General features: G+C 44.8%; 1 long non-coding RNA gene across 1 annotated transcript in view; it reads right to left on the bottom strand.

Moving 5' to 3' along the window:
* Positions 1-26,966, bottom strand: part of LOC115094331 — a 95,371-nt gene that overhangs the window by 63,640 nt on the left and 4,765 nt on the right. Inside the window, exon 2 of the long non-coding RNA XR_003857528.1 lies at positions 19,403-19,439. This is a non-coding gene — a long non-coding RNA (uncharacterized LOC115094331). The remainder of the gene's footprint in view (positions 1-19,402; positions 19,440-26,966) is intronic.

Genomic DNA, 26,966 nt, shown 5'->3' with positions numbered 1-26,966 from the left:
AATGCCAGAAGTATAAGAAGTAATATGGGAGAGTTAGTGTATAGCAATGAATGAAGAGGTAGACATAATTAGCATCTCAGAGACTTGGTGGAAGGAGATAACCAAATGGACACTGCTATACTAGGGTACAAATTATATCACAGTGATAGGGTGGATCAAATAGGTGTGTGTGGGGGGGAACTTAGGGATGACAGAGTCCAACAGAATAAAGATCCCATAGGAGATTAAATGCACAGTAGACTCTATGTGTGGAAATTACATGTGTGATGGGGAAAGATCATAGCAGTGGGGATATACTACCATGCACCTGGCCAAAATGAACAGACAGATAATGAAATGCTAAAAGAAATTAGGAAAGCTAACAAATTTGACAGCACAATTATAATGGAAGTTTTCAATTACCCAAATACTGACTAGATGAATGTCACATCAGGACATGTTATGGAGGTAAAGTTTCTAGATTAAATATATGACTGCAGCTGGTCCAGGAAATGATGAGCGGGAGAGCCATTTTAGACCTAATTCTTAGTGCAACACAAGATTTGGTACAAGAGGTAACAGAAGTGGGCTTAGAACAGTGATCATAACATGATCAAATTTGACTTCATGACTGGAAAGAGAACATTAAAGTTACTGCTCTAGTATTTAACTTTCAAAAAGAAGACTAATAAAATGAGGTAAATAGTTGCAAAATAACTAAATGATGCAATCACAAAGGTTAAGAGTTTACATTAGGCATGGACATTGTTTAAAAATAACATCTCAGAAGCCCAGACGAGATGTATTGCACGCATTAAGAATGGTGGAAGCAGGGCCAAACGACTGCTGGCATGGTTAAAAGGTGAGGTGAAAGAGGCTATTTTAGCTAAAAGAGCTTCTTTCAAAAATTGGAAACAGGATCCATCTAAAGAAAATAAGAACAAGCATAAGCATTGGCAAGTTAGATGTAAAACACTGGTAAGGCAGGCAAAAAAAGAATTTGAAAGGAAGCAAAAACTACTAATAAAAACTTTAAAAAAATATATCCGAAGCACGAAGCCTGTGAAGGAGTCAGCTGGATTGTAGATGTTCAAGGGGTTAAAGGGACGTAGTGGAAAAACTAAATGAATTCTTCGTATCGGTGTATTCTGAAAAGGATATTGGGGAGATACTCATGCCAGAAATGGTATTTAATGGTGATGATTTGGAAGAACTGAAACAAATCACGGTGAACCTGGAAGATGTAATACTGCAAATTGCATGGACTAGATGGGTTTACACCCCAGAGTTCTGAAAGACCTAACAAATGAAACGGCAGATTTATTATTAGTAATTCGTAGCCTATCATTATCTATTTTACCTAAAGGTTGGAGGGTGGCCAATGTAATGCTGATTTTTAAAAAGGGCTCCAGGGGTGATCTTGGAAAATATAGACCAGTGAGTCTGACTTTGGTGCTGGGAAAAATCATGGAAACTGTTCTAAAGATCAAAATCACAGAACATTTAGCAAGACATGGTTTAATGTGACACAGTCAGCATGGCTTTACCCAAGGCAAGTCTTGCCTCACCGATCTGCTACATTTTTTTGAAAGGGTTAATAGACATATGGATAATGGCAAGCCGGTGGAAGAAGTGCATTTGGCTTTTCAGAAGGCGTTTGACAAAGTCTCTCATGAGAGACTCCTGAGAAAATCAAGTCATGGGATAGGAAGCAATGACTTATTGTGGATTGGAAACCAGTTAAAAGACAGGAAACAGAAAGTAGGATTAAATGGTCTGTTTTCTCAGTGGAGAAAGGTAAATAGTAGGGATGTGCAGAGGGACCGCATACGTTACATTCGGTATTTGTATTCGTGGGGGGCAGATACGTTGCATTTGGCAAGGGGGGGTCCCCGATCCGTTCATGTGTTCCATTCTTATTCGTTTCCCAGGTTAAAATTAATTAACTACAACCCCCCACCCTCCTGACCCCCCAAGACTTGCCAAAACTCCCTGGTGGTCCAGCGGGGGTCCGGGAGCCATTTCCTGCACTCACGCCGTCAGCTGCCAGTATTCAAAATGCCACCGATAGCCATTGACCTTACTATATCACAGGGGCTACCGGTGCCATTGGTCGCTCCTTTAAACGGCCAAATAATTTGGTGAAGATTTGTTGTATTCGTGGGAATCGCGATATGTTTTGCTTCCCCATGAATACAACGAATATGGCCCTATACGTTACGGATTGCCAATACGTTGCAAACGAATGCACACCCCTAGTAAACAGTGGAGTGCCTCAGGAATCTGTACTTGAACCGGTGCTTTTCAATATAAGTATAAATGTTCTGGAAATGGGAACAATGAGTGAAGTCATCAGATTTGCAGCTGACACAAAATGATTCCAAGTTGCTAAATGACATGCAGATTTTGAGAAATTGCAGGAGGACCTTACGAGACTGGAAGACTGGGCATCCAAATGGCAAATGAAATGTAACGTGGAAAAGTACCAAGAGATGCACATAGAGAAAACTAATCCAAACTGTAGTTACATGTCAGGTTCTATCTTAGGCATCACCACCCAGGAAAGAGATCTAGAGGTCATTGTGGACAATACTTTGAAATCCTTGGCTCAGTGTGCGGTCAGAAAAGCAAACAGAATGTTAGGAATTATTAGGATGGGAATGGAGAATAAACAGAGGATGTCATAATATCTCTGTATCGCTCCATGGTGAGACTGCACCTAGAAAACTGTGTGCAATTCTGGTTGCTGCATCTCATAAAAGATAGAACTGAACTAGAAAAGGTATAAAGGTGGCCAAAATGATAAAGGGGATGGAATGATTCCCCTATGAGGAAAGGTAATAGAAGTTAGGGCTGTTCGGCTTGGAGGAGAGACAATTGAGGTCTATAAAATCATGAGTGGAATAGAACAGGTAAATGTGAATCGGTTATTTACTCTTTCAAATAATACAAGGACTAAGGGGCACTCCATGAAGTTAGCAAGTAGCACATTTAAAACAAAATGGAGAAAAATCTTTTTTATTCAACTCTTAATTAAGCTCTGGAATTCATTGCCAGAGCATGTGGTTAAGGCAGTTAGCATAGCTGAGTTTAAAAAAGGTTTGGACAAGTTCTTGGAGAAATCCATAAACTGTTATTAACAAGGTAGAATTAAGAAAGCCAATAATTAACCCTGGGCATTAGCAGCAAGGGATCTATCTATTTTTTGGGATCTTGCCAGGGATTTGTGATACTGGGCTTGAAGGACCCTCAGTCTGACCTAGTATGGCAATTTGTGTTCTTATGTGTTTTCTTTAAAGTCTATTTTTTCCCCATCCGACATTTGTATACTGCAAAGTGAGAACAGAATATGGCTCTGCTACTGTTTGATCAGCTGAGAGATGAACAAATCCTAAGCATCAGGGTCTATGTTAATTCTGCAGAACCTGAGCAAACAAAGTTATCTGTAACCAGGTATGAAGTGGAAGTCACAGGGTACCTGCACACAGCTGCCCAAAGATTTCCGTTTAGGCAGCAATCTTCACAGACACAAAACTATGCTATTATGTCACCCCAAATATCTAAGAATTTCCCACTCTGCGCCACTCACACTTTGAGTTATTCACGGTACATCTTCCTTTAATTTTAATACATTCTTTTTGAGTTTTTAGACTAATTATGTTTTTAAAAATATAAAACCCATGTGCCTGGGCCGGTGCAGGGGATCTATGTTCCAATCCTCTGTCTGGTAGCACTGGTTTTCAGTCCCAGGGAGCGTACAGTGGCAGTCCCTTTCAGCCTCGCAGGAAGCACTGGCCCTGGAGCCAGTGAAGGATTTCCGGCCATCCAGGCATGAGATGTCCAGGCCATGAGGGCACAAGAAAGTACAATTTACTAAAATAGTATTCACTTTTTATGCTGGCCAAACTCCATTTATAAAAAATCACCTTCCATTCAGCCATTTGTGCTGTACTCAAATTTTGGGTGTCTCGGTGTACTGCTGTCTCCTCCTGAGTGTAGAGGGTGCTGCTGTCTCTGAGTTCTCGCTTCAGCTATTCCTGCTTTGGTTGCTGCTGTCTCTTCCCCTCAGGTCTGTGGGAAAGCTGTCCAGACGCTCAGCCAATAGCTGCACTAATATTGGTGGCTATTGGATTATTGAGAGACCCTGTGGTTAGAAATGAGAGGGGAGGTAGTCTTGATGCTCAGCTACACAGGAAGGAAGAGTACAAGGAAGTAGGTGACAAAGCCTTCCTTGGATAAGCAGTGATATCTTGTAGGCTGGCAGCTGGGGCGTATCCTTGGCAGTGTGGGCTGACAGGATGGGCTAGTTACTCTCTTTCTGTTGTCAGCTACATTAAGGTCAATTTTCAAAAGGCTTATCTTGCTGAGGTCTGGTTTTAGCTGGTTAAATCTTTCAAGTTCAAAATTCCCCCCTTTTACCTGGCTAAATTTGTGCAGGTAGAATCACTGCCCACTCAAACGTAGGCAGATAGGAAAAGGGTCTGGTCAGGGGCTTTCCCCAGCAGCTTCTTAAATTTAGCTGAGTACGGCAATATTCAGTGCTTCCCGGCTACATTTCTGTGTGTAACCCTTGGGTGGGATGGATCCTTTTGGTTGCCACCAGGGGGCACACAGGAAAAAAAAGAGAGAAGGACCCTTTCTGCACAGTGCTCCATCAATGTCTCTCAGTCTCTGCTTCACCCCACCAGACAGCTTTACTTTCTGAGTCCCAGGCTCCCAGTGTGGGGAAGAACAATAGTTCTTATACCCTGCTCCTTGCATGACCAGCCCTTTCTCCCTTTGTATACAGCACTGACAATTACCACTCTCAGTCTCTGCTTCACCCCACCAGATAGCTTTACTTTCTGAGTCCCAGGCTCCCAGTGTGGGGAAGAACAATAGTTCTTATACCCTGCTCCTTGCATGACCAGCCCTTTCTCCCTTTGTATACAGCACTGATAATTACCACTCTCAGTCTCTGCTTCACTCCACCAAACAGCTTTACTTTCTGAGTCCCAGGCTCCCAGTGTGGGGAAGAACAATAGTTCTTATACCCTGCTCCTTGCATGACCAGCCCTTTCTCCCTTTGTATACAGCACTGACAATTACCACTCTCAGTCTCTGCTTCACCCCACCAGATAGCTTTACTTTCTGAGTCCCAGGCTCCCAGTGTGGGGAAGAACAATAGTTCTTATACCCTGCTCCTTGCATGACCAGCCCTTTCTCCCTTTGTATACAGCACTGATAATTACCACTCTCAGTCTCTGCTTCACTCCACCAAACAGCTTTACTTTCTGAGTCCCAGGCTCCCAGTGTGGGGAAGAACAATAGTTCTTATACCCTGCTCCTTGCATGACCAGCCCTTTCTCCCTTTGTATACAGCACTGATAATTACCACTCTCAGTCTCTGCTTCACCCCTCCAGACAGCTTTACTGAGTCCCAGGCTCCCAGTGTGGGGAAGAACATTAGTTCTTATACCCTGGCTCCTTGCATGACCAGCCCTTTCTAAGTCCTTCGTACACAGATAAACAAGGTCTCTGCATCCAATAAACGCACATGAGAAGAATGATGGTTTCCAACTTTTTTTCTGATAGCTGATTAGATGACTGAATAACATTTACATTTTAATTTGCTTCTCAGTTCAAGTCAAAAAATAATAAAAAAGAAGAAAGATTTAATAAAATTGAGACTCCACTTGTTTAGCAAAGTCTCCACTTCTACTGGAAGCTCTGTACTTATGCTGAATTCCTTCATCCACTTCCATCAAATCCAATATCCATCTTCACTCCCCAATTCAACTCTTAGCTCTTCCCACTGAAGGTGGTCAGAATATACTCACAGTCCCAATACTTTATCTGAACTTTAGTTCCTAATTTAATCCTCTTCCAGAATCCTTTATAAATTCTATAAATTCTTAGGCAGTGCCTGGAGGCCACAGGGCACCTCTCTCTCACCTTCTCTTATACTTACAGGTGACTTTTAAAAGGCCTGTGAGCTCCAAAAGCAGGAGATATGCACACAAGTCGGGCCAGTGCACTCCAAGTGGATTTTAAAAGCCGTCCGAGGATGCCCAAATCTCCCGCTGCGCGTACAAGGAAAACGTTTGCAAAAAGGGACTGGGAGCGGGGCGGCGTGGGGCGTGGGCAATGTCAGGGGAAGGCCACGAGATGTGCACGTAAATACTCATGCGAACAGGCGCACGCCCAGGTCCCCTGCCATGTAACTTTACTACTGCAATGGATGGCGGATAAGTCACAAAACAAAAAAAACTAGGCTAGTCGGTGGGGTTTTAAGGGGCGGAAGAGTGGCTATTAAATTAGGGAGGTTTGGAAGTCCTCTCCCTTAAATGGGTGAACTGGGAACGAACTGTGAAAATGGCGAATAGCGTCGGCACACATCCCTTAGAAAATTCCCCCACTTACGTGGTAGGAGCCGCATTAGGCACGTCCATTTAAAATTGTGTGCACGTGTGCATGCGTCCAGGCTATTTTGCAACATGCGTGCATATACGGACGTATGTTTCAAAATGGACGCATCTATGGACATGAGCCGGCAACTGCGCGCACATGTGCATCCGCGTGCCTGTTTAAAAATTACCATCCCTGTTGAAATTACAGTGAAATTCTCGGCTCAGTGTGCTGTGCTGGTCAAGAAAGCAAACATTATGACATTTTCTGTTTTATTCACCATTCCCTTCCTAATAATTCCTAACAATGTTAGGAATTATTAGGAAGGGAATGGTGAATAAAACAGAAAATGTCATAATACCTCTGTATCGCTCCATGGTGAGACCACACCTTGAATACTGTGTACAATTCTGGTCACCACATTTCAAAAAAGATATAGTTGCGATGGAGAAGGTACAGAGAAGGACGATGGAACAGCTCCCCTATGAGGAAAGACTAAAGAGGTTAGGATTGTTCAGCTTGGAGAAGAGACGGCTAAGGGGGGATATGATAGAGGAAATTAAAATCATGAGAGGTCTAGAACGGGTAGATGTGAATCAGTTATTTACTCTTTCGGATAATAGGACTAGGGAGCACTCCATGAAGTTAGCAAGTAGCACATTTAAAATTAATCAGAGAAAATTCTTTTTCACTCAATGCACAATTAAGCTCTGGAATTCATTGGCAGTTAGTATAGATGGGTTTAAAAAAGGTTTGGAGAAATTCCTGGAGGAGAAGTCTATAAACTGCTATTAATCATTAGGGAACAGCCACTGCTTGTTGCCGGCATCAGTAGCTTGGGATCTATTTAATGTTTGGGTACTTGCCAGGTTCTTATGGCCTGGATTGGCCACTGTTGGAAACAGGATGCTGGGCTTGATGGACCCTTGGTCTGACCCAGTATGGGCAGTTCTTATGTTTCCATACAGCAACAAAGTCCGTGTTACCTTTCCTTTGCATCCTTTAGTTTCCTTCCTTTAGTGCACTCTGCGGGGATCCCTTCCTTTAGATGAATCTCTCCACACTTCTGTTTCTTTCAGGATGAAAGACTTCACTCTCTAAGCTGTTTGATTTACTTAGTCCCAGGTACCAAGGGCATCAGCTCCAAGTGGAACAGAAATATTATTTGTACTATCTCGTTTGCACTATCAAGCAAAGGAGACAGTGCAAAAAGACAGTTAATGCAAAAATATACTTCCTCTGCATCAGTCACCAGACAGCTTTATCCTCTGGAGGAGAGACAGAAGTCTGCCAGAATCTTCCCTGACACAGCAGACGCCCCAATCCACTGCAAACAAGTACCAAAGCTCTCTTAGAGAATTCACAACAATTGACTTAAAAGAGCCCAAGACAAAGCTAAATGGCTGGATAAGAACATAAGATGTGCCATGCTGGGTCAGACCAATGGTCCCTCAAGCCCAGCATCCTGTTTCCAACAGAGGCCAAACCAGGCCACAAGAACCTGGCAAGTAGCCAAGCATTAGATAATTCGCAAGCTACTATTGCTTATTAATTACCGTACTAGCCGTTTATGGATTTAACCTCTAGGAACTTATCCAAACCTTTTTTAAAGCCAGTAACACTAACTGCTGAAACCACATCTTCTGGCAATGAATTCCAGAGCTTAACTATGCGCTGAGTGAAAAAGAATTTCCTTCAATTTGTTTAAATGAGCTACTTGCTAACTTCATGGAGTTCCCCCTGGTCCTTCTATTATCTGAGAGAGTAAATAACTGATTCACAAGTCCTTTCATAATTTTGTTGACTTCTATCATATCCCCTCAAACTGAACATCTCTAACCTCTTTAGCCTTTCCTCATAGGGCAGTTGTTCCATCCCATTTATCATTTTGGTTGCCCTTCCCTGTACCTTCTCCATCGCAACTATATCTTTTTTGAGATGTGGTGACCAGAATTGTACACAGTATTCAAGGTGCGGTCTCACCATGGAGCGATACAGAGGCATTATGACATTTTCCGTTCTATTAACCATTCCCTTTCTAATAATTCCCAACATTCTGTTTGCTTTTTTGACTGCCACAGCACACTGTACCGACGATTTCAATGTGTTATCCACTATGACGCCTAGATCTTTTTCCTGGGCTGTAGCTCCTAATATGGAACCTAACATTGTGTAACTATAACATGGGTTATTTTTCCCGATATGCATCACCTTGCACTTGTCCACATTAAATTTCATCTGCCATTTGGAAGCCCAATCTTCCAGTCTCACAAGGTCCTCCTGCAATTTATCACAATCTGCTTGAGATTTAACTACTCTGCATAATTTTTTGTCATCCATAAATCTGATCACCTCACTCTTCGTATCCCTTTCCAGATAATTTATAAATACTTATAATAAAAAGCACCAGTTCAAGTACAGATCCCTGAGGCACTCCACTGTTTACCTTTTTCCACTGTGAAAATTGTCCATTTAATCCTACTCTCCTGCCTTTTAACCAGTATGCAATCCACGAAAGGACATCGCCTCCTATCCCATAACTTTCTAGTTTTCTTCGAAGCCTCTCATGCGGGACTTTGTCGAACGCCTTCTGGGAATCCAAATACACCACATCTACTGGTTCACCTTTATCCACATGTTTATTAACTCCTTCAAAAAAATGTAGGAGTAACAGTAGGCTGATCCCTAAATGGGAAATCTTTCTTACGCCTTTCCCATAGCTTAAGAAAAATTAGCAAGCAGGAGGGTGAAAACAACCTGCTTCCAATGAAGCTGTACTAAATATCCACAAGGACAGATGGTGCATTGGGATGATAAACAGCTAAGTGACACCATCTGCTGTTCCCACATGGGGGAGCAAAATCCAAACCTCTCTCTCACTAATTTCTACACAGAACCTCTCCAGTCAATCGGTGCAGTCCTTTTACTTAGGGAAACCAAAGGTTCCCTACATGTGGACCACTCCAACTTCACAAATACCTGGCCTAAATCTTATTTATCTGGATATTCAGTGGCACTTTCAGCCAGATTAGTGCCACTGAATAATATCCAGAGGAAAATAACTGCTTAAACTTAACTGCTCAATGCACTTTTAAGTTTGAAGCTCAATGATATCAGGCTCATGCTGAATTCATAAACCAGGTGACTCGGGGTATGCTCTGCTTGTGCTGTATTCACACATTAGTTTTCCCAGGGTGTGTTCTCTCCACCGCTGATGTAACTCTTCTGCTGTCTGTGCTGTATTCATACATTAGGTGTCCCAGGGTGTGTTCTCTCCTCCCCAGATGTCTCTCTTCTGCTGTCTGTGCTGTTTTCATACATTAGTTTTCCCAGGGTGTGTTCTCTCCTCCTCAGATGTCTCTCGTCTGCTGTCTGTGCTGTATTCATACAGGGTGTGTTCTCTCCTCCCCAGATGTCTCTCTTCTGCTGTCTGTGCTGTATTCATACATTAGGTGTCTCAGGGTGTGCTCTCTCCTCCCCAGATGTCTCTCTTCTGCTGTCTGTGCTGTATTCATACATTAGTTGTCCCAGGGTGTGTTCTCTCCTCTGCTGATGTCTCTCTTCTGCTGTCTGTGCTGTATTCACACATTAGTTTTCCCAGGGTGTGTTCCTGCCTCTCCTGATGTCTCTTTTCTGCTGTCCATGCTGTTTTCATACATTAGTTTTCCCAGGGTGTGTTCTCTCCTCCTCAGATGTCTCTCGTCTGCTGTCTGTGCTGTATTCATACAGGGTGTGTTCTCTCCTCCCCAGATGTCTCTCTTCTGCTGTCTGTGCTGTATTCATACATTAGGTGTCTCAGGGTGTGCTCTCTCCTCCCCAGATGTCTCTCTTCTGCTGTCTGTGCTGTTTTCATACATAGGGTGTCTTAGGGTGTGTTCTCTCCTCTGCTGATGTCTCTCTTCTGCTGTCTGTGCTGTATTCATACATTAGGTGTCTCAGGGTATGCTCTCTCCTCCCCAGATGTCTCTCTTCTGCTGTCTGTGCTGTATTCATACATTAGGTGTCTCAGGGTGTGCTCTCTCCTCCCCAGATGTCTCTCTTCTGCTGTCTGTGCTGTATTCATACATTAGGTGTCTCAGGGTATGCTCTCTCCTCCCCAGATGTCTCTCTTCTGCTGTCTGTGCTGTATTCATACAGGGTGTGTTCTCTCCTCCCCAGATGTCTCTCTTCTGCTGTCTGTGCTGTATTCATACATTAGGTGTCTCAGGGTGTGTTCTCTCCTCCCCAGATGTCTCTCTTCTGCTGTCTGTGCTGTATTCATACATTAGGTGTCTCAGGGTGTGCTCTCTCCTCCCCAGATGTCTCTGTTCTGCTGTCTGTGCTGTATTCATACATTAGGTGTCTCAGGGTATGCTCTCTCCTCCCCAGATGTCTCTCTTCTGCTGTCTGTGCTGTATTCATACAGGGTGTGTTCTCTCCTCCCCAGATGTCTCTCTTCTGCTGTCTGTGCTGTATTCATACATTAGGTGTCTCATGGTGTGCTCTCTCCTCCCCAGATGTCTCTGTTCTGCTGTCTGTGCTGTATTCATACATTAGGTGTCTCGGGGTGTGCTCTCTCCTCCCCAGATGTCTCTTTTCTGCTGTCTGTGCTGTATTCATACATTAGGTGTCTCGGGGTGTGCTCTCTCCTCCCCAGATGTCTCTCTTCTGCTGTCTGTGCTGTATTCATACATTAGGTGTCTCAGGGTGTGCTCTCTCCTCCCCAGATGTCTCTCTTCTGCTGTCTGTGCTGTATTCATACATTAGGTGTCTCGGGGTGTGCTCTCTCCTCCCCAGAGGTCTCTCTTCTGCTGTCTGTGCTGTTTTCATACATAGGGTGTCTTAGGGTGTGCTCTGTCTGTGCTGTATTCATACATTAGCAGGCAGATACAATACAGTGCACTCAACCAAGCGCACTGTTTAACCCGTGGATGGACACGGGTTTCAGAAGCGTGCCACAACCCCTTATTCTATAAGTGGATTAAGTGTGTCCAAAATGAGCGTCCAAACACCCGCGAAACTAATAGCGATCATCACATCAAATGCATTTTGATGAGGCCATTAGCTATTCTCCCCCGATTCAAAAGAAAATGAGCGTCCGACACACACATATTTACCCTCAGAAATTAACGCTTGCCCAGAGGAGGCGTTAACTTCTGAGCAGTGATATTAAGTCGGAGATACAAAAAGGACAAGAATGTTAATAAAAAAAAAAAAAGTGTGGCAGCATCAGTTTAGGAAAATAAACACTCGTAAAATTGAGTGTCCAGTTTCCTAACCCGTTGTCAGCCACCTCTCCTGAGCATCCATTGCCAAAGAGGCCCTAGGGGCGCACATTTGTCCCTAGCGCCTCCTTGGCAGCGCGACCCCTTCAATTAAATATTTGATTGCGAGCCCAGGAGAGGTGGCTGCGTGCACGTTAGGAAAGCACTGAGTGCCCGTATTCCATGCTGATTTACTGCCTTGGCCTTTAGGTGTCCCAGGGTGTGCTCTCTCCAGCCCTGACATCTCTTTTCTGCTGTCTGTGCTGTATTCATACATTAGGTGTCTCAGGGTGTGTTCTCTCCAGCCCTGACATCTCTTTTCTGCTGTCTGTGCTGTATTCATACATTAGGTGTCTCAGGGTGTGCTCTCTCCTCCCCCTGATCTCTTTTCTGCTGTCTGTGCTGTATTCATACATTAGGTGTCCCAGGGTGAGCTCTCTCCACCTCTGATCTCTTTTCCAGCCCTGACATCTCTTTTCTGCTGTCTGTGCTGTATTCATACATTAGGTGTCCCAGGTTGTGCTCTTGCCTCCCCTGACGTCTCTCTTCTGCTATATGCACTGTATTCACATATCAGTTGTCCCATGTTGTGCTCTTGCCTCCCCTGATGTCTCTCTTCTGCTGTCTGTGCTGTATTCATGCGTTAGGTGTCCCAGGGTGTGCTCTCTCCTCCCCTGACGTCTCTCTTCTGCTGTCTGTGCTGTATTCATGCGTTAGGTGTCCCAGGGTGTGCTTTCTCCTGCCCTGAAGTTTCTCTTCTGCTGTCTTTGCTATATTCATATTTTGGGTGTCTGCAAGAGATGCTGTCTCTTCCCCTAAGCTTTTCATGCCGCATTCATACTTTGGTTGTCTCAGGATGTGACTTTCCCCTCCCCTGAAGTCTCTCTTCAACTGTTCATGCTGTATTCATATTTCATGTCTCTCAGGATACTTCTGTCTCCTTCTCCGAAATCTCTCTTCAGCAATTTGTGCTGTAACCAGGTCCAGCGTGACTGGATGTGCATAACGTGTATCTGTACGGGGCAGCACACCCTTGGGTGCAGTGCTGGCAACAGAAGAGGCCGCCGGCCCGCCAGCAGAGCCAACCCGCTGAAGAGGAAGAGAGGCTACTCACATACCCTGAGACACAATACTGCACTGCCACAGTGTTTCCTCCTGCTTTAGCACCAACTATCCCCGCAGGGCCGATGAGAAGAGGAGCCCGACGGGCCGTGGTGGAGCTCATCCCAATAGGCCTGAAGAGAAGATAAGCCTGGGGCCATGACAGAGCTCATCCCATCAGGCCCAAAGTGAATAGGAGGCCATGTATGTGTTTATCTGAGTCAATGTGAGAGTTTATGTCTGTGTGTGAATCTGTCTGGGTCTGTGTGAAAGCTTGTGTGTGTGTGTGACAGCTTGTATGCATGTGTGTGCCTGACAGCCTGTATGCATGTGTGTGCCTGTGTGAAAGCGTGTGTGTGTGTGTGTGTGTGTGTGTGTGTGTGTGTGTGTGTGTGTGTGTGTGTGTGAGACAGCCTGTATGCATGTATGTGTCAGCCTGTATGCATGTGTGTGTCTGTGTGAAAGCTTGTATGTGTGTGGCTGTGTGACCGTCTGTATGCATGTATTTGGCTGTGTGAGAGTTTGTATATGGCCGAGAGAGAGCCTATGTGCTTGTGTGCGTTTCTGTGTGAGAGCCTGTGTATATGTCTGAGAGAGTATGTTTGAGAGCATAGGCATGTATATGAGACAGGGAGTGTGTGAGAGAATCAATGTGTGTGTGTGTGTGTGAGAGAGACAGAGAGAAAAGATAGTTTGTACAGCCCTATCTCCCTGAATCCAAGAAAATCTCAGGGTAACTGGAAATCAAAAGATCCCAGGTATGGAGAGCAGGAGATTTTTAAATCCTTATTAGTTTTAATTATTGGGTGGAATTTGATGTTTTTGCTCTTTTGAAATATTTTACTGTTTTTTTGGGAAATGTTAGAACATTTTTCAATTATTGGATTTTTTAAAATATTGTATTGGTGTTTTGGAAATTTTGGATATTCAAGTCATTAACTGGTTTGAAATATTTATTCATGTTATGACTGATTTTACTATTATTATGTTTTATATTTCTCAATTGTATTTAATGTTTTATGAAGAATGGTTATGTTTTTGTTTTCCATCGTTGCTCTGCATGTTACTTGTTGTGGGTTTCAGTTCTCAGCATGTTTCTATTTATACTTTCTGATCTCTTTATTCTGTATTTGGTCAGGGTCTCTCTGTATTCTGCATATGGGTCTGAGGTGAGCTATTTTGCTGGCATGTTGTTTCTGTGCAGGGATCTATAGCAGCCTGGCTTGTTCTGTTTTCCCAATAGGGGGTGTATTGGTGTTCTAGGGCCTGGTGTAATAAGAACATAAGAACATAAGAAAATGCCATACTGGGTCAGACCAAGGGTCCATCAAGCCCAGCATCCTGTTTCCAACAGTGGCCAATCCAGGCCATAAGAACCTGGCAAGTACCCAAAAACTAAGTCTATTCCATGTAACCATTGCTAATGGCAGTGGCTATTCTCTAAGTGAACCTAATAGCAGGTAATGGACTTCTCCTCCAAGAACTTATCCAATCCTTTTTTAAACACAGCTATACTACCTGCACGAACCACATTCTCTGGCAACAAATTCCAGAGTTTAATTGTGCGTTGAGTAAAAAAGAACTTTCTCCGATTAGTTTTAAATGTGCCCCATGCTAACTTCATGGAGTGTCCCCTAGTCCTTCTACTATCTGAAAGAGTAAATAACCGATTCACATCTACCCGTTCTAGTCCTCTCATGATTTTAAACACCTCTATCATATCCCCCCTCAGTCGTCTCTTCTCCAAGCTGAAAAGTCCTAATCTTTTTAGTCTTTCCTCATAGGGGAGTTGTTCCATTCCCCTTATCATTTTGGTAGCCCTTCTCTGTACCTTCTCCATCGCAATTATATCTTTTTTGAGATGCGGCGACCAGAATTGTACACAGTATTCAAGGTGCGGTCTCACCATGGAGCGATACAGAGGCATTATGACATTTTCCGTTTTATTCATCATTCCTTTTCTAATAATTCCCAACATTCTGTTTGCTTTTTTGACTGCCGCAGCACACTGAACCGACGATTTCAATGTGTTATCCACTATGACACCTAGATCTCTTTCTTGGGTTGTAGCACCTAATATGGAACCCAACATCGTGTAATTATAGCATGGGTTATTTTTCCCTATATGCATCACCTTGCACTTTTCCACATTAAATTTCATCTGCCATTTGGATGCCCAATTTTCCAGTCTCACAAGGTCTTCCTGCAATTTATCACAATCTGCTTGTGATTTAACTACTCTGCACAATTTTGTGTCATCTGCAAATTTGATTATCTCACTCGTCGTATTTCTTTCCAGATCATTTATAAATATATTGAACAGTAAGGGTCCCAATACAGATCCCTGAGGCACTCCACTGTCCCACTCCCTTCCACTGAGAAAAATTGCCCATTTAATCCTACTCTCTGTTTCCTGTCTTTTAGCCAGTTTGCAATCCACGAAAGGACATCGCCACCTATCCCATGACTTTTTACTTTTCCTAGAAGCCTCTCATGAGGAACTTTGTCAAACGCCTTCTGAAAATCCAAGTATACTATATCTACCGGTTCACCTTTATCCACATGTTTATTAACTCCTTCAAAAAAGTGAAGTGAGAGAGAGGTTTGGATTTTGCTCCCCCATGTGGGAACAGCAGATGGTGTCACTTAGCTGTTTATCATCCCAATGCACCATCTGTCCTTGTGGATATTTAGTACAGCAAGCAGGAGGGTGAAAACAACCTGCTTCCAATGAAGCAGTATTGCTTTTTCATAGATAAGGTTGCTACTGTTTGAGAGCTTGTAGTTAGGATTGTTTTGGTATGGGAGGTTTACTATATTGTAATGGTAATTACGTTTATTCATAGCTTTCTGAGGTGCCATTATAAATTCCATAGGAGTTCCAAGTGTCTTTTTTGCAGAGTTTTCTGGTTGGTAAGTGATATTTTGCCTCAGAAGACTGTACTTGTGATGAGCGCTCTCTCATTCACTCCGTGTTGGCCGCGCGTTAAATAGACACTAATCTCCCTATTGCATTAGGGGGTGGATTAGCACCTATTTATCCCACGCCGACTACAGATTATACAGTGCGTTCAGCTGAGCGCACTGTATTGCATCAGCCCCTATGGTATGTTCAGCTCATGAGACTCCATCTAAGAGATCTGAGCCTACAGCACAATCAGAAGGCATGGCAAACAATTCCTGAGAGACATGCAGAGACATGCCCTGGACTGTGAGAAATACCGAGCTCTGAGCAATGCTCTGAGCTTGGAGAGACATCCTGAGAAGATATGATGTGAGATGCTTTGAGCTCTGAGAAATATCCTGAGCTCTGAGAAACGCTATGAGAGACATCCTGAGCTCTGGTAGAGGCTCTGACACACATCCTGAGCTCTGAGAGTCACTTAGAGGTAGAATTTTGTATGCTATGTGGGTTGCAGGAAAGGGGTAATCAGACATTGCATTATCTGTGTGCATTGCTGCATGTCAGACCAGTTGGAGTCTGGTCTGTCAGCTGAGTCTTGAAATCTGTGCAATGTGAGGAGCTAGAGGAAAGTGAAAGTTGCAGCATAACCCACACAGCACGGCACATACTCTGTGTGTGCAGCAGTGTCCCACAAGTCTGGAAGCTATGAGGATCTACCTGTGTATCAGCAACTCCCACACAAGAAGGATGTGATCCCTGTCTGCCGTATGTGTGAGTGCCTGTGAGTGTTGTTCATGAGAAAATGCATTAAGGGCAGGTTAGATAATAAAAGGTGAAGTACTTAGTTATGTAAAGGAACAGACTAAGATGAGCAGAACCATTACTCTGTAATATCACACTGTCCCCAGGATTCCCTACCACTCCCTAGGACTACCTACAGCTCTTAGACTCTGTGATGTCACAATGTCCCCAGCATTCCCTGCCACTCCCAGGCTCAGTGATGTCACACTATCCCCAGGACTCCCTGCCACTCCCAGGTTCTGTGATGTCACATTATCCCTAGGATTACCTACAGCTCCCAGGATGTCTAATGTCACAATGTCCTCAGGATTCCCCACAACTCCCAGGCTCAATGATGTCACACTATCCCCAGGACTCCTTGCCACTCCCAGGCTCTGTTATGTTACACTGTCCCCAAGATTCCCTGCCGTTCACAGGCTCTTTGCTGTCACATTATCCTTAGGACTACCTACAACTCCCAGGCTCTGTGATGTCACACTATTCCCAGGATTTCCTACCACTCCCAGGCTTTGTGATATTATATTATCCCCAGAATTCCCTTCCACTCCCAGACTGTGATGTCACATTATCCCTAGGATTACCTACAGCTCCCAGGATGTCTAATGTCACACTGTCCCCAGGATTCCCTGCACTCCAGGCTCTGTGATGTCACATTATCCCTAGGACTACCTACAGCTCCCAGGCTCTGTGATGTCACACTGTCCCCAAGATTCCCTGCACTCCCAGGCTCTGTGATATCAGACTGTCCCCAGGAATTCTTGCCACTCACAGACTCTGTGATGTCACATTATCATTAGGACTACCTACAAGATCCCAGTCTATGTCATGTCACATGGTCCCCAGGATTCCTCACCATTCCCAAGCTCTGTGATGTCATATTATCCCTAGGACTACCTACAAGCTCCCAGTCTATGTGATGTCACATGGTCCCCAGGATTCCTCACCATTCCCAGGCTCTGTGATGTCATATTATCCCTAGGACTACCTACAAGCTCCCAGTCTATGTGATGTCACATGGTCCCCAGGATTCCTCACCGTTCCCAGGCTCTGTGATGTCATATTATCCTTAGGACTACCTGCCGCTCCCAGGCTTTGAGAAAGTATTCGTGCATAAGCATGATTTACTCAGACTCTACAAATTATTATTTCATTAATTTATTTCATTAATGTAGCAAGTTAGTCTTAACTTCATGACTCTTATAAATGTTAATTGTGTAAATCTCTATTTTGTTTGGATTAAAGGCACAGGGCAGCCTGTCTCGCCCTGCTCAGTTACTCAGGTTAAAGGTTCAGTACACACTCTGAATATACAGAGTAATTTTAATGGCTCTTTTCTCTGTATCTCTTGATTTCTCTTAGCATTTGCATTGACGTTCTCAATGGTTCTTTCATAGAAGACAAAGCACTCGATTCACCCAAATTCAGAACTTAGAAAAATTTCCAGCAGAAAGCTAGTCTTGACTTTGCTGAATAAAACTAATCACAGACTATATCTGAAACATCAGGGCTCCGATACCTTCTATATCTCAGATAAAACCCCTTATGGAACTATTTAGACTGGTCTCTGCTTTGAATCATCATGTTATATGTTTTATCAGCACAAACCTCATTATCCCTGTCCCCAAAGGCAGAGTCACTCTCCTGACATCACTCACATCTGGAAGTGGGCAGAGGGGAAACACTGAGCATGCTCCCACCGTGATGTCACTTGAACTAAGGGCAAGAAGCCAAACCATGCCTGCCCACACTTCAGTCATCACTCTGTTGAAAACCACAGGAAGGAGTGGGGAAAAGAGAAAGCTTTTATTCTGGGATGAAAAATATACTGTTATAATTAAAAGAAAGTTAGAACATAAGACTTGTCATACTGGGTCAGACCAAGGGTCCATCAAGCCCAGCATCCTGTTTCCAACAGTGGCCAATAAGGCAACAATTACCCGGCAGAATCCCAAACAGTAGATGGATCCCATGCTGCTAACGTCCAGGGATAAGCAGTGGCTTTTCCCATATCTATCTGGTTAATAACAGTTTATGGACTTCTCCAAAAACTTGGCCAAATCTTTTTTAAACTCGGTTATATTAGCTGCCTTTACCACATCCTCCGGCAATGAATTCCAGAGCTTACTTTTTTCTGATTTGATTTAAATGTGCTACTTACTAACTTCATGGCGTGCTCCCAAGTCTTTCTATTATCTGAAAGGATAAATAGCCAATTCACATTTACCCATTCATTATTTTATAGCCTCTATCATATCCCCCCTCAGCCTTCTCTTCTCCAAACTGAACAGCCCTAACCTCTTCAGCCTTTCCTTATAGGGGAGCTGTTCCATCCCCTTTATCATTTTGGTTGCCCTTCTCTGTACTTTCTCCACTGCAACTATATCTCTTTTGAGATGCGGTGACCAGAATTGTACACAATATTCAAGATGCAGTTTAACCGTGGAGCGATACAAAGGCATTATGACATTTTCCATTTTATTCACATATGGACCTTAACATCATGTAACTACACCAAGGGTTATTTTTCCCTATATGCACTTGTCCATATTAAATTTCATCTACCATTTGGATGCCCAATCTTCAAGTCTCGCAAAGTCCTCCTGCAATTTATCGCAATTTGTATGTGATTTAACCACTCTGAATAATTTTGTGTTATCTGCAAATTTGATCACCTCACTCGACGTTCCCTTTTCCAGATCATTTATAGAGACAACACTATGCAAGAGCTAGGGAAGGGTTGTTTAGAAATCCAAAAAATGAAAACAAAATATTGCAGCTTCTTTACACTTTGCCTTTTTCTCAGCACTGCACATCAGGGAGGAACATTCTTGTCACAAGCACATGCCTGGTTTTTACAATTCTGAAGCCTCAGGCTGCACTCTGTCTCTTTTAAAAGGGGATAGCCAGGCAGCTCAGATCTGCACAAGTACAGCAAGGTAGCACAGGGAGGGTAGGGCGATGAGGAAGGAATATGCAGCTTCCTTACCCCAAAGAGCCATGCTTAGCCTTTAACACTCCAAAGCCTGAAAGACACAAGAAAGGAGAGGTACATTATAAGGTGAACTATGAAAACACACGCACATCCAAACTATGACCCTGAAGAAGAACCAGCAGTCAAATAACAGTTTACATATAAGGAATTTTCCATGTAAATGCATCTTTTATATTGTGAATTTTTTTTGCCTATGTATCTTTCTATATGCCATGTGTTCTAGACAATGTCAGATAACCCGAGGGTTGACCTTTCAGGAAAGGTGTTGTATGTGTGATGTGCAAGCAGTGCACAAAGGATCTGTGTGTGCAATAATTTGTATGGTAGAGAAATGACTGGATGTCCTTTTGCTTGTTAGTGCTATGAGTTGTCGTTGTAGGATACGGCATGCATGATAATGCAGGTGAGTTATATCACTACTATAGACGTTTTATGATTTCCTTTCTATCCTGTGGATGCACTGTGCCATGGAGATGCCGTGTGTTTGAACTGAGTCATTATAAAAGGAGGGAAAGGATATGGATGCACACAGCATTCGGTATAGTATAAAATGTGAGTGTAAGAGAGATAGGGAGTGAACGTGTTGAGGAAAGGAAAAGCAGTTTTAAATGAGGATAAGAGAGGGGGATATTCATGTTATAATGAGTTTCTAGGTTATTTCACAGCAGCTTTTAAACGGGGAGAGCCATGATCCCTAAAGGTAGAGTGATCCGGCCTTTAAAAGCAGCTTTGGCATGGGAATCTTTAGCCAGTGTTTGCAAATTAGGGGAATGGTCTTAAAATGTTTTTTTCTGGTATTATCTGATAGTTAAGAAGATCCTTTGTTGCAGAACTTGCAGTTACTCTTCCCGCTTTTCCTCAAGTGCAAAAAAGTTGTTGAAGTTGCTCCCATAAGAGCTCAGTGGAAGCGGAATGGGCTACGGCAGTGCTCCAGCCCAGCCTTACAGCAGCCAGGAAGAGGAGGAGGATACTGGGGGTCTGAGGGGTGCCAGAGATGAATAAAAGTGAGTATTTATTTGATGAATCAGTCTTCCTGGATACATTTGGAGGCAAGATGGAGGGTACAAATGAAGCGTCTAAGGTGACGACTCCTGCCAAATGCTCCAAATTATCTTTACTCAGGCCTTGACAAATATTTTCTTTCTTTTTTTTTTTTCACTGAATTTCTCCGCAATAGCTGCTTTTCCAACAGTGCTATTTCCCTATTTCTCACTGTTCCTCCAGAAGCTGAAACATTTTTGGATGAATCAGCCTAAAATGATTTGTTGATGTCATGAAGGTGGTCATAATAGATCTTCCTGTGCTTATACTTGTGCTAAATCAGACCAAGCTGGACTTGTTTATAGCAGAAGGCAGCATGCAATGCTCTCATTTTCTCTTTACACTTGAATATCCATGCAAAACTAGTATTTTCATATGAAAATGTTAAGATAGAGACATAGAACATTTGCAAATAATTTTTTTTTCAGAATTGATGAAAAGATGTAAGTTAAATTACGAGTTATCAAGCTTGTGTTCTGGGATCTGGAACTGAATCCTAGCAGACTTCTTGTGGATGAGTGTGAAAGGCAACTGCAGGAAGGCTGCTCCAGGTAGGTGAAGCTGGGGCGGGGATAAGGATTTAGGTGCAGATTTTGGATTTTCTGCACGCCTTCCTGCAGGTTCACACACTAAAGTGGGTGGCACTTCCTGGGTGGAACTTGTGCCCATGCTAGGGACTTCGCCTCGAGCACGTTTTTTCAAAGCGGTTTCATGTGCATCAAATTGTTCTGAAGATGAGCAGTAAAGTCTGCGAGAAGCAGGCACCCGCTATGAATGGCCTCCGTAGCCGTAGGCAGATTCTATAAGATCTCGCACACCTGCTCCTCCCAAGGAGAGAAGTCTGGCGCTAAACCCACACAAGGAGGCGGCGCTGCTTCACATGAAGATGCAGTGTGAACCTCTGTCCATGCTGCAGCTGCATGGCGTTCGTGCAAGCACTGAGCTGCAGACACATCCGAACCAATAAATGTAGGCAGAACACAGCACCAAAGTTAACCCTTTGCATCAGAGGAAGCACAGAAAGATTTTGAAGAGGGCTAAAGGATGGGTCACTTCCTCTATACTCAGGTACACTCTCAATACCGGGGCTAAGTCTCTGCTAATGCTGTGGATTTCTTTTCTTTTCTTTTCCTTGGTTGGAGGGTTCTCTGTTAAAGGGGGGGGGGGCAGGTATGGGGGAGGTATCCTCCAAGGCCCTGAGCGTTATGTGGGTCAATCTGCAAGTGCAATAGAAGAACCAAAGGGAGGACAACATCAACTCTTTACCGAAGTACAACTGTAATGCCCTCTCTCACAGGGATGGGGAAACCTGTCTGCAGCTCGGAACGGGGTTCTTTTGCTTAATATTTTCGAAAGAAGGGGAACGACGATGGAAACGTGAAATGGATTATAAAGCAGATTTCAGAGGAGGAGGAGGGGGTGATGATTTTGTATAAATGAGTGTGAATAGGGCCATGGCGTACACCCCAGGAGAGTGAAAGAGCTGGTGGCACCGCTTGCAGCTCTGTTTATTAACTTGTCCTTGAAAATGGACAATGTTCCAGGGACCGGAGGAGAGCAGACAGCGTCCTGTTACACGCAAGAGAGAACGGGGAAGAGGTGGGCACCTGCAGACTTGTTGATCTAACAGCAGTAATGGGTTGAAAGATGGACAAGAGAGAGCAGCACCACAAACTACTTATCTAGCTGAGGCCCCAGGATCTGAGCTCACAGCCTTTCTGCCTCTCCAACCAAGCACTTTACTACCAAGCTAGAGCAGAAAATACTTCTATCTGCCCTGTTTTCTTTAGCCAAATTGCCCATATCCATCTGCTTATTATTATCACGCCCTCTCACAAGCCCCTTGAAACTAAGAGGACCTCAGACAACATGGATTCAGAAGGGGGAACATCTTTAAAGAGGTGACGAGGTGGGTCAGAGCTGTTGCCAGTCTGGGCTTAATTAAGGTTTTTGGTATGGTCCTGCATAGAAAACTGGTAAACAAACTGGTCAGTACAGTATGGGAAGAGGCCAAAGGGTTACAAATTGGAAAGCTGAGCAGCAAGACACGGTGGGGCCGATGCAATAAAGTGCGCCCAGGTTTACGCATGGTCGGATGCGTGTTTTGGGTGCGCTAGACAAGAACCCGGAGCAATAAGGAGATTAGCGCTTCTAAAACGCGCGCCCAAATAACTGCGTAGCCGATCGCTAACGTCCTCATCTACATGGAATTTACATGTGATGAGCGCTATTACTCCCACCCATCCCCACCCGATGCAAAAAAAAATCGCTGTGCACCCGGCGCGCACTTTTTAACCCGTCAGATTTAACTCCAGCAAGACAAGGACTCATGATAAATTAAAAATGACTGTCCTCTGTGGTTCCTCCTAACTAGTATCATTGTGACACTATAGTTGGTGTTTAACAATATAGGTATAACATAATGGGCTGGATTTTCAAAACGTTACGCACGTAAATCCTCCAGATTTAGGTGCATAACCGGCATTATGTACGCCGGGCCTATCTTCAAAAGGCCCAGCGATGCGCATAAAGCCCCGGGACGCGTGTAAGTCCCGGGGCTTTACAAAAGGGGCGGGGCAGTCCAGGGGTGGGGGAGGGGTGTGGCCAGAGGCCTCTGCCCGGCAGCTGGGCTAGGGATCGCGCTCCGGCAGTTGGGCGGCGCGCGCAACTTACTTCAGCCCCACGGCTGAAGTAAGTTTTAAAACAAAAAAAAAGAAAGTAACAAAGGTAGGGGGGGAAGGGCGGGGGAGGTAGGGGAAGGGAAGTAAAGGTGGGGTGGGGAGGTAAGGAAGTTCAATTTCGGAGCGGCCTGGGAGGGAACATTGGAAGGCAGCAGGGCTCCGATAGGGCTCGGTGTGCGCAAGGTGCACAATTGTGCATCCCCTTGCACGCGCCGACCCCGGATTTTATAACATGCGTGCGCCTGCATGTTATAAAATTGGGCGTACATGTGCACGCGCGCTGGGTAGCGCGCACACATGTAGGCCACGCGCATATGTTTTAAAATCCAGCCCAATGGCTTAATGTAAAAAAAAAAATAAAAATTGTACATGCACAGTGTACACCCACAGCACGCACACACAACAGCAAGCGGTGAAATCGGCCTGAAGCGTGACGAAGCGGAAGTGCGCCCCGTTGCAGTTCTGGGCGCCCGATGCATTTGAGCGCTAGGGACGCACAACGTTTCCCTAGCGCGCCCTTTTTCAAGCAGCAGCTCATTTTAATATGGCAGGGGGACGCCCAGGAGAAGTGGCTGTGCCGTGCGCGAGGAAAGCGGGCGCCTTTTATTGCATCGGCCCCCCAGAGAGCAGAGGTTAATGAAGCCTGTTCTGCTGAAGGGAAAGGGATCAGTGGGCTTCCTCAGGGTTCGGCACTGGGACTGCTTCTCTTTAATATTCTTTATCTGAGGAACCCGAGAGGAAAATGTGCTTGCTGGCAGGGGATTCGAAAATCTGTAACAGAGTGGACAAAGCAGAAGCGGCACAAAAATGAAACTTGAACGGCGGTCAAGGATTTGTGCATTAGCTAGGTTTCACTTCGAAGGATAAGAGCTGGAAACAAGACAGGGATCTGCGAGCCATCATCTCAGGTGAAAAAGGAACTGGGGAGCTGGCAGTGTGCGCGGGTGCAGAAGGAGAGGTACCATGCACAGGACATGAAAAGGACATTGCCTCTGTACGGGTACTAAGGAGACCCCCACCTTGAATACTGTGTTCAGTCATCAGAGTTGTAGATGACAGCAATATTTAAAGCTGTTAAAACACGATCAGGCTGCGAGGAACTGCAGAGGGGCCTTGCAAGACTGGGCAACCGCGCATCCGAATGGCAGATGGAATTTAAGGTGGATAAATGTAAAGTGATGCACAGAGGGAAAAATAATCCCAACACAGGGACACAGCGCCGGGTTTGTGTATTGGGAGTCAAGGCCCAGGAAAAGGACCTTGGAGTCCTTGTGGACAACCCATTGTAATCCTCAGCTCAGTGCGTGGCGGGAGTCAAAAAAGCAAATAGGATGCTAGGAACTACATGAAAAGGAATGGAGAATAAAACAGAAAATATCGTATCGCCTCTGTTTTGAGCCATGCTGCGACTGCACCTCGAATCCTGTGTGCAGTTCTGCTCGCTCCATCTCCGGAAAACACATATAGGAACTCGAAAAGGTTAGTCCTGGGGGAATTCTGCGCCACTGTGGAGCGCAGAATTTGTGCAGAATTCCCCCTCCCCCGGTGCAGAATTGCCATTTTCTGTGCAGAAAATAGCAGAGGAGATCCTGGCGTGCTGCAAACGGAGCGTGTTCCTCATTTGCCGCGGGACGCACTCCATTCGCAGCAAAGATGAAGGCCCTGCCGTGTCATTCGCGGCGAAGATGGAAGGCCCCGGTGAGAGAGAATGTGTGTATGAGAGAGAGCAGGAGGATGTGAGAGAGAGCATGGGAGGTAAGAGAGCGAGGGGTGGGATGCTTGAGTGTGGGTTTCAGAGAGAGAGAGCCTATATGAGGAGATTGTGAAAGAGTGGGTATGTGTTTGAGAGATTGGGGGGCTCGGGTGTATGAAAAAGGGATCATGTGTATGTGAGGGTGCTAACCTGTGTGAAGGGATTGTGTATGTGTGAGAGAGAGCCTGTGTGAAGGGCTGCATGAGAGAGACATATGTAGCCTGTGTGAGGATGTATGTGTGAGAAAGAAAGGGAGCTTGTGTGGTTCTGTATGCAAGAGAGAGGGACCCTGTATGAGGGGATGTGTGTGTGCGAGAGAGTGAGGGAGCCTGTATGAGGGTGAGTCTATGTGTACTAGAGAGAGGGAGCATGTGTGTGAGAGAGGGAGGGACAGAGGGAGCCTGTGAGAGGGGCAGTACTGATAATGGGGTCAAACTCTGGGACTGGCGATAAAGTGGAAGGGGTTGAGCCTAAAGGTGGAGGGAAGAGAGATACTGGCAGCTGGAGGAGTTGGGGCCTGAGAGGGCAAAGTGACCAGGGGAGCAGGGAGAGTGAGTGGAAGGGGCACTCTTACAGTGAATTTCTAGGGAAATTCTGCTCAAAATATTTAAAATTCTGCATCATTAAGTAATAACCTTTTATGTAATTACTTAAAGACTGTCATGTAAATTGTGTTATTTTGACCAATATAAAGTTTGCAGAATTTTTTGTGCACAGAATTTTGTTTTTGTGCGCAGAATTCCCCCAGGGGTAAAAGGTGCAGAAAAGGGCTGAAAAAATGATGGAAGAGCTCCCATAGGAAGAAAGGCTAAACAGCTTAGGGCTCTTCATCCTGGAAAAAAGAATGACTGAGAGAGAGACTATAAAATCATGCGGAAGTGGAGCGGGTATATAACCCTTTCAGTGAGTACTAAGACTAGGGGAGACTTCATGAAACTAGCAGGTAGCAGACTGAAAACAAATCAGAGAACCTGCATTAGAGGAGTGACAATGGGGGGGAGGGGGAGAGAGAGAGAGACCCCCCCCCTAAGGTGTCTGGATCCAAGCTCTCCGAGATAAGTAAGAATTAACAACACCAAAAGCACACAGTGAGAACGGCCTCCCACTCCTCAGAAACTGCTGGGAAGTCTGGGCAAACATTTACATTTTTCTTTACGCATTTGTGTCCTTGCTCTGCCGTGATCACCCATGGCTGGCCGTGGTTAGTGTCAGCAAGGAACCGGTGCTACTATTCTGCAACAATTTTCAAAAAAAGCAAAAAGGCAGACCTGCAGAATTGTTATTGAGGCTCAGGGTTTTTTCCCCCCCACAGATATAAAAACAGGAGGAACCCTTTTAGTGGACCTGTAGCCATCCCTTTAAGCTGAAGCAGGGGGTAGGTCCAGGAGTAAGAATGCTCACATTGATATAAAAAAAACCCTATGCACAAAGTGTAAAAATCTATTTATAAAATGCTAAGCAGATAATACACCTATTTTGAATATGTCTTTAATGAATGCTTAGGGGGAACTTCAAGAGAGGATATGGCTTAAACCCCTGTGATTATCTGCACATTCCTGGTCTGGATTCCTGACGAAGCTAAGCAAATGCATTTCAGATAGGATGGCAGGTTTCTGTATCTATTAGCACTATCTTTACCTGGCATTTGCATTTCAAGTAGGGATTGTTGCTCCTAATCCTTCTTTAATACTGCAAGATTTGCTGATGTGGAATATGAGCGGATGCTGGGGAAGAGAAATTGCCTGGAACCTCAGGCCGTTACTGCTAGCATCCAGCACCCGGATCCCATGAACCCCAGCGACGTAGCTGCAGAGAAAGGGGTGTGGGGGGGGGGGGGGGAAGCTCGGCATGGGTAGAGACCCACCTGGACCGCTGCAAGAGTCCAGGATGCCCCCCCCCCATCCCACACCTCACCCACGCCAGCCGTACCCTGCTCCTAGAGATAGAAGAGAGGCAGAGCATTGCCTGTCTGTCCCCCAAATTGTGGTGAAGGAGACTTGTGCTGACAGAGGGAACTGGCAAGAGACAGCGAGCGGGCCTGCTCCAAGCCCTCGGCTGCTGTTTCCCATCCAAGCTGACAACG

This window comes from Rhinatrema bivittatum, chromosome 6, assembly GCF_901001135.1.
Source record: "Rhinatrema bivittatum chromosome 6, aRhiBiv1.1, whole genome shotgun sequence".
Lineage (NCBI taxonomy): Eukaryota > Metazoa > Chordata > Amphibia > Gymnophiona > Rhinatrematidae > Rhinatrema > Rhinatrema bivittatum.
This window is presented reverse-complemented; position numbering and strand designations above follow the sequence as displayed.